Here is a 13,019-nt window from a genome sequence, read left to right as displayed (position 1 = left end):
CAGGGAAGTTTTTCTTCCCTGAGGCCTCATTTCAGGCCAGTTTCAGTTTTATTTCACATCAGTTTCACTTTCTGCTTTTCCAGCATACATTATAAGGAACACCCACATAAACGCACTTAAATTTTTATAGTTATTTTTTTCCCAGTTGATGGAAAAAAAAGATCTCCAGCATCCAAAAAAAATCTCTTCTCTCTGGGTATCTCAAGGGCCCTCGCTATGTCCACTTGTCTCGCAAAACTCTGAACCCAAAATAAAACAAGACACAAATTCTCTGCAATATTTCACCGGATAAAAATTCCCATCCTCAATTCTCTACAGGAATGTTGGGGCTGGTGGGAATTTGTCCAGACAGAGGCTCAAAGCTGAGAGGTAGAATGGCTAGCCCCTCAGGCATGCTGTCTTGGACAATAACACATCCAGTAAGGGAGCCAAGACAGCTTCTGACTTTGAATGTTACCAGCAAACTGCAAGCCAGGGGGCTTGCCATGGACACTGGGGCCTCCTCCATTTGGCAGGAGTCATTTCCACCCATAGGGGAAGATATCAGATTTCATTTCTCCCTGGATCCCCCCCTTCCCAGGACCAGGGCTGGCCCCTGGGAATCGGAGATTCCATCCCTGACACAGAACTCGCTTCACTAGAAAGCAAATGTTCCTGGGTTTTCTATAGCAGAGTGGGGAGCAGAGCATCACCTGACTCCGTTTTTTTCTCTTTAGCTCATATATGAAGCCTCCTTCTGCTTTGTCAGCCTAAATATTTATATCATTTTTCTGTCGACTCAATACCATCCTCACCTGTGCCTCCCTCCTTTTCTTTTTCAGAAAAAAAAGGAGTTGTCGCCAACTTGTTTCTCCAGTTCTTCTTTGCTTATGATGCACTTTTCGGTCTTGTTAATTCATGTTTGCAGGAAGCCTGTGAGGGGTGGGTATGAGTGGTCTGTTCTCCCACTTAGCAGATCAACAAATAGAGGCTGCATGGAGTCGGGGTGGGGAGCCAAACCCCAGCGCCTTCCAGGGCGCAGCAGGTCACATACAGGATTGAAATGGAAGGAAGGTGGGGACTGACTCAAACAGATGAACACATAACACTGCAAAACCTAGAAGTTCTGAACTTTTTAAACCTTAGGCCTGCAAACAAAATAAAACAAAACCAAAGGATCAGTTCACCTTGTGGGCTCCCATCTGTGACTGTGGGTTTATACGATTTACCCAACAGGGCACTAATAATTAGTGATCAGTGCTAGTTCTAAAAATTAACAGGTACAAAACAAAAACAAAATAATCTATACGGAGGGCTTCAGAGTTTAAAAAGCATTTTCAAATATGCTATCTCATTTCATTCCTGTGAAGGATTATTTCCATCCCAGTACCCAGATGTAGAAATTAAGATTCTGAGGGGCTGAGGAACTCGGCCATGGTCTTACAGCAAACCTGTCATAAACCCAGGTCGTCATCCAGGAACCCCAGGAGCCCTGCCCCTCTGCCATGCCATTTGCACCACAGGAGTGAGCAAGCGGGTGACACCACCCAACCCAGTAGCCCAGCCACCACCATCTCCCCTTTGAAACTTGATCACTCGGGGATCAGTCAGAGAAGCAGGTCATCCAGCCCTGCTTTGATGACAACCCCAAGGGTATCTAATTATAACAGAGAAGGGAGGAGTCGGGATCTTCTCACTATTTCTCAAGACCAAATTAACTCTAATTCCTTTTGACACGGTGTCTATGCAAAGAGTAGGAAAAGCACTGGCGGAGTTAAGAAATCTGAGGCTTGAAGTAGCTCTGCCTATTCACTAAGGTTCTGCACAAGCAACTTCACCTTTTCCCAGACATGTGTGTTTGTGTGTGTGTGATTAGATCAGAAATGACAAATTGGCTTCATGTGGTAGCATCACACTAAGAAGGACTCTGAGGTCACTGGCCAGACTCTATGATCGATTAGTAATGTCTGCCACAGGCTTAAAAATGGGGCGTGGCAACATGTACATTACTTACTTACCATCCCTGGATTAGACGTACAAATAACGTGCTACAAGAGAAAAGCACTCTGCCCTTTACAAAGTTTTTTGCTCTCATGCCTCACAACTTTTTACAAGAACCCTGTAGCACACTTACCATCATCATCATCATCATTATTATCGGCACCACTTTACAGACATGGAAAACAAAGCACAGGGAAACGAAATACTTCGACAAAGATCACAGAATGATTCCGTAGTGGAGCAGAGAGGGGAGTTGAGCATTATCCCTCCAACTTCCATCTGTCTGTTCTACCCTTGGAAATATCCAGCTGGAGTTCTGGCTTTGGCAGGACAGCTCATCCATGTGGCTGTACAGAAGGGACCACCCGTTAACAAGGCTTCATCTCCCTCCTACTGGCTACTTTCACCTTTTAGAGAAGGGGCCACAGCAAGACACGGAAGGAAAGGAGTGTTAACTCAGAAAGAGTTTCAGATGCTTCTTCCCACGGCTAAGTTCCGCCCTCACTGTACAGGTGGAGAAGCCAAGCCCAGAGATAAGTGAGATAAAAAAAAAAGAGCAGAATTGGAACTCCCTAATATCACAGTACACTCCGCCAGGACCATGACACTATATCCTCAGTTCCAAGGTGCTCAGACTGTTAGATACAACATCGACTTCATAAAGCTTTTTGAGAAGAAAATAAGAGGGAGAAATAGTGAGCTAACAGAACACATCTACTGTAAGGCACACCCTAATTTCAGAAATATGAAAATGTGGGAACATGACCATTGAGGAAATACGGGACCTTGTGCTCACTTGCTGAGCTGGGACATCAAGTGTTAAAAACCACAGCGTTTTCTAAAACTTACAGAAAAAAAAAATCAAGCCAATAAACAGAATGTTCTCCGTTTTGTCCCACAGATTTTCCCCGAATCTTTGGCACGTGCAAATGAGAATCCAACCAAAGATGCAGTCTGGTTGAACATCAAATCACACATTTAGCTACTTCATGTGTCCAGCTGTTCTGCAAACAGTCCCCTGACATCCAGTTCCAGGGCCCATGGCCAAGACCAGCTCCGAGAGCAAACACAGGGTATTGTCAGGTCCCTGCCACCTCAAGTCTCTCTCCTTTTCCACCTCCTCAGAAATGCTGGGTCCCATCTGCCATAGCCGCAAATCAGGGTGACAAGCCTAGATGGCCCCCCAACCATTTTAAGGAAATAGTTTATGAAACAGGAGTGAACAGGGATGGGGAACTTTTTTAAAATTCCCCAGAACTTGGAAAGTCAAAGAAGCATTCTCTCCATCCAAGGAGCCCTCTCTGATTTATTATTCCAAGGGAGCTACAGGCTTCAGATTCAGTTCTAAGAAAATCTATTTATGGCTCCCTAATAAAACACTGGTTTTGAGCAAATGGCCAAACCCAAATTCGTCACCAACTCTTCACCAGACCCGAATCCAAATGATCTGAGCTTTTTCCAAAAAATCAGATTAAGTCATCAAACATTTACTGAGTTGCTGCTCAACTCAGACCATAAAGTGCCAGACCCTAAAATGAATAGCCCATGATCTCTGCCCTTAAGGAACTCACAAGCTGGTTGGTGAAACAGAAATGCAAATAACCAACTCTCACCTGTGGGCCCAGGGTATCTGGAAAGTACTGCAGGTGGGGGAGGCTCAGGGGGGAGAATAGGACATGCAAGTAGGTGTCGGAGGTGGGGAGTCTGGTTTCTCAGGGGGGTGGGGAGAAACGGAGACGAAAGAGAGAAAGGTCACTAGAGACAGGAGGCCCAGTGTGAGCAGACACTCCAAGGTTCACTCGGAATTAAGATTTACCCCTTTAAAGACTGTGCCACAGGCTCTGAAACAAATCCAGACACACTCAGAGGAGCAAGAGCATCCCTGGAATGATAGACTGAGAACACTGTTGACAAGCGAGACGTGTAAGGTCCAGGGGATGGCTCATCCTAGTCTGTTTAAAAATAAAGCAACAACCAAAACTGTGTACATTTTCTGTTGATACATAACGCTGCCTATTAAAGATAAGTCACCAAGTTTCCAGAACTACCAAAATTGTTGTCACTGGGACTCAGTCTCCCCAAAAGGACACCCACTGGCCACTGGGTCAGGAGATTACTAATATTTATTGACCACCTTCTAAGGACAACCATCTAAGGACTGGCTGGCTGTAACACACACGTTGCTTCATCTAATCTGAACCAACCCTTCAAGGTCAAGATTAAGACTCCCCTATTTCCAGATGCAGAAGCTGTGGTTCCAAAACCAGAGGTGACTTTCCCAAAGTAACACAAAGTTAACCATGCCATGAGGCTGGATCTCAAACTCCGGTCTGGTTGACCATTTCACCAGTGGGGTGGATGTTAGAAATTTCTATGCTTCTGACCTAAGGCCAATCCTGGGGGAATTTCCTGGTGGTTCCATGTTCAGTTCAGAAATGGATTTCACTGAAAGACCATCTTTGCACCCAGATCTCCTCCCTGCCTTCAAGCCCCCAACCCTGGTCCTACCCACCTGCTGTCTTCTTCCATCTTCATCCTTCTTCCAGGCAACACTTTATTTAAAACCCACCTCCAACAACAGCCCCCTTCACTGGCACTGCTCCACTTCACCAGCACACATGATGAGACACGTCATCCTGGAGTTTCCAGCCATCATTTGTCACTTTCAACTAAGGCGCTCTGCCCTAACCTTGGCAGAAGACTGCTCTGGGACAAACAAAAGGACGGCGTGGACCACGTTAGCCAGAAAAGGCCAAATGAACGGAACGCATCACCACTACAGGCTGAAGTGCCTCAGAGCACAGAGGGCTCACGAAGGAAGTCCCACCAATAAAACCGAGAGCTTTCAAAGATGCGTCACTAACCTTCTGACGCCACCCAGTAACAACAACAAGACAGAACCCTGGTCCAGCCCTGTGCTGTCCCACACAGAAGCCACTAGCCACATGTGGCTACTGAGCACAAGAAATGTGGCCAGTCAGAAGAGGCTTGATACTTCCCCCCCTAAAAAAGAATGTAAAACAACACATCAACAAGTCTTTATATTAATGAATACTGAAATGATAGTATTGTGTATATAATAAGTTTAATAGACTATATTACTAAAATTAATGTCACCTGCTTTTTCTTTTTTTTTTTTACTTTTTTTAAAGTATTAGCAGAAAATTAAAAATGACATATATGGCTCACATTTGTGGCTCAAATTCTGTTTCGATTGGACAGCACTGGTCTGACACGATGAAAAGATGAGGAGACCAAGCCAGATATTCTGGAGTTTTTAGGAAGAGTGCATTATACACAAAAATACAGACATCCACTCAGAGTCTGATAGAAATTTAAACACAGCACAAACACGAACTCTCTAACTCCAGAAAAATTCCTCTGGCAATCTGAAGTAAAAGTAAGAAATAAAAATAACTGGGACTTCTCTCCCTCCCACCAAGACAGGGATCCCACACGAGGGAAAATCTCCTTTTCAGCCAGAGACCCTGGCAAAGAATGCTGCTTCACTCTGGAAGGACATAGCACCTGCCCTTCCAGTCTCACCCAAGGCCAACAAGCTGGGGTGCTGAGACGTCTTCACAGCTGATCCTTAAGGCAGGTACAACCAGGGACAAAACATGTGGCCCAAGATACCTACCCCACGGGGTTCATGAAAAAGTCAACTGGGATAACAAATGAGAAAATATAAGCAGTAACGTGCAGTGTTCTTCAAGCACATCGTGCTGGATCACCCAGCTCAGTACCTTTCAAACTCTTTTAACCGTGACTCCCAGGAGGACTTACATTAATCATGCACATACATCATAAATAAAACTAAAGTTTCATGAGACAACACTTACTTTCAATACTGTGTTATGCCTTTGCTACTTTGGGTTCCCCTGTATTCTATTCTATTCTCTTTTTTTATGCTGATTGTGACCCACTAAATTGATTTTACAACCCACTGAAGGGTGGTGATTCACAGGATAGCCTGGATGTGGTGAGTAAGAGGTACACTCCCTACTCTGTGATGGACACTGTTATTAGACCACTGCACTCCACTCTCCAGAATATGAGAGTCCAGACGTGATCTCAGAACTCTTCTCAACACTGTGATCCAGGCAGCTACAGCCCATCTCTTGGAGACAGAGTCACAGAAGAAACTATTTATTTATTTTTTTAATTGAAGTATATAGTCAGTTACAATGTGTCAATTTCTGGTGTACAGCATAATGGAAAACTATGTATTAATATCCTCATTTTGATCCAAAGCTCTCATCTTACAAATGCAAAAACTGAGGCTCAGAAAGAAAAAGTGTTTTGTCCAAGGTCATACAGCAAGACCTTGAGAGACTTATGGCTCCTGTGTACCCACAAAGCCACTTCACTTTCCATCACCAGGGATGAGACACAAATGACAGCAAACATTACAAGAACATGGAAATTTTTCCAAATTTCACCATGACCACGAAAAGTCAGCTTCTACATCCAGTGAAACACACAAGGAAGGTCTTATCACCCTACCAAGGAGAAGACTCGAGGATTCTGAGGTCAAAAGCAAGAGCTGAGTCAAAGTTGGGGGGTGGATTGTATCTGACAATGGAGGAGTTTTTAAACTCTGTTTCTCAACTGGAACAAACCATTGGCTGTTTATCTTCTAGGACCAGGGAGAGGTCACACTTACATTGACCAGCCATCTTTGTTGCTTTCCCTCTGCAAAAGCAAGAGCCCTTGTTCAAGTTCACCTCTGTGCAGGGCTGAAGGTATAAGCAAACCCTTTTTCCTAGCTTGGTCCAAAGTCAAGCTATAAAGCAAGCCCTTGAAATTTCAAACCTTATTAGAAAAAAAAAAAAAAGAAAGAAAGAAATGAAGAAAGAAACTCCTTAGGCAGAAAAGCAAAACATTAAGTAATAAGAGTCTCCTCTGTGAAACTGAGCATAAATGACCTTTCACCAAAATAACTCACCCCATCAACAAATTACCACCCCTCAAGTCCAATTTGCCAGATTTTTTGCCCAATATTATAAGAGAGTTTGGTGAACAGACATGGGCTAATAAAAATTAGCTGGTGTATCCATTTCTGGTCACACTTCCATCCATGATAGGAGGTGAGAGAGGCAAGGCCCCGGATCAGATCTCTATTCTGAGAGACACCAATAGAAACAAAAGAAAAATGACCCCGCCCCCAATAGTACCATCATGCAACTCGATTTCCTTTACAACAAACATGATCAGAATAAACAATTAAAAGAATGAAAAGAAAAGAAAAAGAAAAGCCAGGCCCACAAGACAGAGATGATTTCCCATTTCTAGCCAGGGGTTCCCTTTAAACTGTAGACAACACAACACAATTTGCAGCAGAATGGAATGAAGGAATCTGAGTTGTGTGTCAGGAGATCCAGGACACACAAAGGGACTTGCTGCAATATTTTTATTCCTGGTACCAGAAATAACCTGTTATCTACAACCCTAACTTCTTCTCAGATGCCTGGTAGGGGTGCCCACCCACCCCTCCCTAGTCTAGGGCATAGCTCTCCTCCATCACTTGTTCAACTGGCCTTACTTGTCTCATGAGGCCCCCAGAGCCCTAGGAAATTATAAATTCTTTGACCGTCCTAGGCATCGGCCTAAATAATTCAACAGGAAAAAAATTTTTTTAATTACGCTACTTAAAGAAAAAAAAAAAAAAGAGGCTCATTCCAAATATGTCAGAATGTGGCCAGTCAGCCCTGAAGGATTTTGTTACTAAAAAAGTAAAAAATCTCCCAAATGCAATGGCGATGATGGGAAATGTCGAACCTCTGCCACTGTCAAATATATTTCACAGAATTCATATCCCCTTAGAAATCTGAATTTTCACAAAACGGGGCTGGGAATCCATGGACTGGGGCCATGATTTCTTCCCAGATCAGCGGTGGCTGGCAAAAGGGGCTCAGGGTTTCCTGTCCTAGCCCTGTGTGACCCACCACCAGGTCTCATCAAGATTTTATCCTGCAAATGCTAACAACATTTTCCCCTCCTTTTGGACAGAAAAATTAGAACTTTTTTTTTTTGGTGCAAAATCCCCAGTAAGTTCAGCCACTAATTTATCACAAATAACCCTTCAACTTTGGGTGGGTACCTTATTTTCCTCTGTTAAATTTCAATTCAGTCAATATTTGTCTTCTAAAAAAAAAATTTTTTTTTGTTTCACCTTGAGTCTTTTGAAGGCCAAAAAACTACATCAAATACTGTTTGTATATGTGCTTTTATGTACCAAAGACAAATACCCTTGGGTTTGGCTTTTGTTTACATTTTGATTTTTTTTTCCTTAAAAACAAAATTAAATTTTGATGCTAGAGTCAGCTGAACTAGTGTTCCACCCCATTTTTTCAACAAGATATTCCACTAGAGAAAATGGATAAAAATCAGAATTTTCACCTCCTCTCTGTCCTCCCCTCTTTTATCTTTCCTTTTTAAGTGAGTAAAATTTTTTCAAAAGAAATCACAGACCCACCCCCCCGAAACGATCAAGGTTAAGGAATTTTTTCCCCTACGAAAGTAATCAAATTTGTGAAAAATATCAAATGTTAATAAACTACCAACCCCACATCACAATCAAAGAGGCCTGAAACCAATCTGGATTTTTTTTAATAATAAATTTTTCAAATTGGAAGATTGAGCAAGCACACATCTTCTTCCTACCAAGGATTCCTCAATCCTTGTCTTTATCAACTGATTCAGTTGCATGTCATAAAAAATGAGCTTCTGTGAATCCACTGTTAGTTTTTTCATAATAATGTTAATTATGCATATCTTATTTTAATGGCGGTCTCTCCTACAAATCTATGGGCTACTCAATTTGTATAATGTAATGAATTTACATTTTTTTCTCACTGAGTATTGCTCAGAAAAGGCTCCTGACATTTTCTGGATAAAACAACAACAAAAAAAGAAATGCCCAGACCTTTCAAGAAACAAAATCAGAAAACAGTCTTAATTATTCCATCAAAACAAACAAACAAAAAAACCCAACACAAAATCCAAGAAATGTAGGGGGGAAAAAAAGACAGGATTTCACTTTAACTTTTCCAGTTTCTGTTTTTCTTTGGAACCTTGAGATTTAAATGCAGTAAAATGTAAATAAAAAAAATTTTCTTAAAACCTACAATTTTTGGGTGTGTCCAAAGCCAACATTTTAGGGTCTATTTTCTCTATTAAATCCTTCCTTCTTGGAAATAGAGAAACTTTAAATATTGCCTAATGGCAAAATTAGTCTTTTTTGCCTGCTGAGCTAAACAAGTTCCAAATTACAATGAAGTACAATTTCTAATTGCTTCAATAGAGCCAATTCTCCCAGTTTTCCCTAAACTCAACAATTTCCCTCCTTTTCTCGTCCCAATTAGTTTTTTTCTCAAACTAAAATGAGTTGGGCAGCCAAACTGACTTTGGTTTTAGAAGGCTTTTTGCTTTCTCCCTTTCAAAAACTGAATTCATTCAAATTCCAGCTTAATTTTCATTTACATATTATCTGGATTTGGCTTCAGAAATAAAAATTGTCACCATGCTCCTGGAAAGATTAAAGTGAAAACTGTCACCCCCAGAAAGAAAAAAAAAGAATCTCTTTCCCCTCCACTGCCTTTTAGAGCAAACTTTTGAAAAAATAAGAAATAAAAAATATTTCTTTTCAATTTTAATTTCTTTTTTATTTACAAAATAGTATCCTCTAGGTGGCGTCGTTTTAATGGGAAAAAACTACCGTTTGAAGAAAAATTAGAAAAAAAAATTGAGAAAGGGAAATATGGCCTAAAAAAAAGATTGTTGCAAAGATAGGGGACCAGAGGGGAAAGACCTCCCGGGGGGTCATCAGGGACCCCGAGCGCACAGAGGGTCAGGGGGAAATTGCAAATTTGCGGGGGAGGGGGGAGAGCTGGAAGGGGTTGCATTTTTGCAAAATGTGAATTGTCCAAACTGAAATGGCTGCTCTGTTCTCTCGCCGCTTTGTTTTCTGGGCTCCGGTCCGAGCCCGGGGCTGGAGGGGGCGCCGGGTGGGGGACCGAAAAGACCCCCGCGTCATCCCCACCCTCCTTACATCCCGCGGCGCCCGGGGGGCCTCTCCAGACCCCAACCCTCCCGTTTGCGCCCACAAAAAGCCCGCAAACATGTCCAGACACTTTGCATTTTGCAAATCTTGCAATGAAGTGGCGCAGCGCCCCGGGCCCCGGCCCCCCGGGGTCCCCCGCGCGGTGCATGCCCCCAGCCCCCCGTCGTACCTGCGGAGTCCTCGCCGCCCGGCTGGTTCATGGGTCCGTGCGGGAGGAGGCGGCCCCGGCGCGTCCTGCTCCTCCCGGGCCGGGCTGCTGGTGCGCGCACAATGCCGCCGCCGCCGCCGCTGCCGCCGCCGCTCCCTCCTCCGCCCGCCCCGCTCAGGCCGGGGGGGCGGGGGCGCTGGGGGCGCGCGGGTGGGGCGCCCAGCCCTCGCCCCCACCCCCGGCCCGCACCGGCCGCCGCCGCTGCCGCCGCCGCCGAGCCGCCCCTCGCGGGGCCGCCGCCGCCGCCCCCCGCCGCCCTGCCCGCCCCCGGGCTGGCCTCGCCGTGCGGCCCGCGAGCTCCGGGCCTCGGCCTCGGCCTCCGCGCCGCCGGCCTCCGCGCGGCACACAAAGCCGGCCGGCCCCGGGGCGCGCCGCTCCCGCCCGCCCGCCTGCCCCCGAGCCGCGGCGCACCCGCCCCCCAAACTTTCCCGCGCCGCGCCCCGCGCTCCCCGCGGCCCCCGCACGCGACCTCCGGCGCCCTCCTGGCCTCCGCCTGCTCTCCAGCCCCGCGGAAAGGTCATTTTCACGTTGGAAAAAAAGTTTGGGGAGCCGCCTCTGGGCGGAACACAAGGGGTTAATGGCAACTCTTCTGCTACCCCCCCAACTCACCCCCCCAAAAAAAATCAGATTGATTTTTTGAAAACAAAGTTTGAAGAGCTGGCCTTATGGAAGAATCGGAAGGCTCATTGGGGATATTCCTATTGCTCCTGTCACCTCTCCAAAAGAAAAATCTACTGTAATTGAAAAATAAAAGTTTAAAGAACTAGCCTTATGTCAGACAAGAGGGGTTAAGGGGACTCCTTCTAGCCCCCCAATCAGATTGATTTTAAAAATAAATATTTGAGGAGCTGCTTTTATGTGACATGCTGGATAAGGAGAATGTTTCTCTCCATTCCTGTCAATTTTTTTTAAAGAACATATTTTTTAAAATAAATAAATAAATAAATAAAAGTTTGATGAACTGGCCCCATGTAAGACAAGAGAGGTTAAATGTTGAGGGGTGGGTTAGACCCCCCCAGCCACCCATATCCCCCAATGGTTGACTTTTAAAAGAAAAATTTGAGAAACTGTTTGCATGTGAAATAAATGATGAACAAGAATAATTCTATTCAACACTAATAAAATCTGATTCTTTTTTTTAATTTGAAGAACTGCCTCCTTGTAACTTGGGAGAGTTTAAAGGAGATTTTTTTTTCTGTCTTCTCCTCACCCTCAAAAACATCAAATTTTTTTTTTTAAGAAATTGAAAGTGTGAAGGACCTGCCCCACATAGAGACCAGAGGGATTACTGGATCCATCCTACATCTCCGATAATTGGTTTTTAGAATAAAAATTTAGAATAAAAGAATTTAGCATAAAAATTTGAAGAACTGTGCGTATATGTGTTGACTGAAATAAATGCACAGCCTAAAAGCTGAGGGATGTGTTTTATTTGGCGGACATTTCTGAGGACTCGAGCCCGGGATGACAGCCTCTCAGATGGCTCTGAGGGACTGCTCTGAAGAGACAGGGGAGGAGCCAGGATATACAGGAGTTTTACAACAAAGACCAGGTAGCTGAAACACTAAAAAATTGCTTGTTAACTAAAGAAAACCAGATATCTCAAGGTAAAAAATTTAGTGCTTTTCTATGTATGGGAGGGAGCAAACATTTAGGCTCATTGAATTCATTCCTTTGACAAGCATCTAGCTATCTAAGGCCAGTATCCTGTCCTTTCTTATTCTGAGTCCCCTCAGAGTGCACCACTGTGAGTGGCTGCAGAGGCCGGGCTGCAGGATTGTCTTCACTGGGGGGTGGCAGCAGTGGATGATGACTTGATGGCTTCAGCATTTTTCATTCACATATGAGGAGAGAGAAATCTTTCTTTACCCATCCCCAAGAGAAAAATAGGATCTGTTTTTAAAATAAAAGCATTGGAAATTAAGGGTAAACAGGTATCTTTTCTCTGCCCCCACTTTAAAAAAAATCAAAAAATATTTTTAATGTTTAAGGAGTTGTAGTGATGTAAGACAGGAAGGGTTACAGAAATTTTTTCCCTGAATCCCCTAGAAAAGTTATTTTTTAAATGTCCGAAAACTAAAGGACTGCATAGAAGACACTGTCTCTCCCTAAAGACTGAAGATGTGAGAATTAAGAGCTACATAGGAGACAGAGAATTAAGAGAAACACTCTTCTCTGGACCACACACAAAGAGATTAAGAGGGACCTTTTAACCATCCCTCCACTGCCCCAAAAGTTGGAGAGTCATTGCAAATAAAAAGTGGTCATTTTTCTCCCTGCCAGACTGGCAAGTATGTCCCTGGCGAAGGTTTGGCAGCCCCTGCAAAGGTTGGTGTAAGGCAGACGCTGAGGGGAGCAGGGCAGCCTGTGGAGTTTGGCAGTGATGGGCTCTCACGAACTCTGGACATATGTGCAGGCCAGGCAGCCCTTTGCCGGCCGGCCCCTCATCCACCAGGTGTCTGGGGTCCTGTTACCCAGAGAGATGCTCTGGGTTTGATGTCTCTCTGGCTCCATCCCTGTGTGAAGTTTTCTGGACACCTGTCTCAAGGCCAAACCCCCTTCTCTGCCTAATGGAGCCAAGCCTGACCTTAGGCCCTAGAGGAGAAAGAAATTGGATCCAAAATAACATTGGATCTCGGTCACCAAGGTTCAGAGCTATAGGGTACCAAAGAAAAAAAATCCTGCCCTGGGAGTCAGGAAAACATGATGCGGTAAATATTCATTGAGCACTTACTACGTGCCAGGCACGTTGTGTCTAGATGAGCA

The 13,019-nt window shown here is 44.4% G+C and overlaps 1 protein-coding gene across 16 annotated transcripts in view; it reads right to left on the bottom strand.

Moving 5' to 3' along the window:
- Positions 1-13,019, bottom strand: part of ZNF618 (zinc finger protein 618) — a 347,879-nt gene that overhangs the window by 155,394 nt on the left and 179,466 nt on the right. For 2 of the 16 annotated variants that reach the window (XM_072959978.1, XM_072959979.1), the window contains exon 1: positions 10,215-10,370. The exons of 13 other annotated variants lie outside the window; for them this stretch is intronic. The gene's annotated coding sequence lies outside the window, so the exon portion shown is untranslated. Of the gene's footprint in view, positions 1-10,214; positions 10,371-10,722; positions 10,757-13,019 lie in introns of those variants that run through there. One more of the 16 variants, XM_072959983.1, reaches the window with a different exon arrangement.

Source organism: Vicugna pacos, chromosome 4, assembly GCF_048564905.1.
Source record: "Vicugna pacos chromosome 4, VicPac4, whole genome shotgun sequence".
Lineage (NCBI taxonomy): Eukaryota > Metazoa > Chordata > Mammalia > Artiodactyla > Camelidae > Vicugna > Vicugna pacos.
This window is presented reverse-complemented; position numbering and strand designations above follow the sequence as displayed.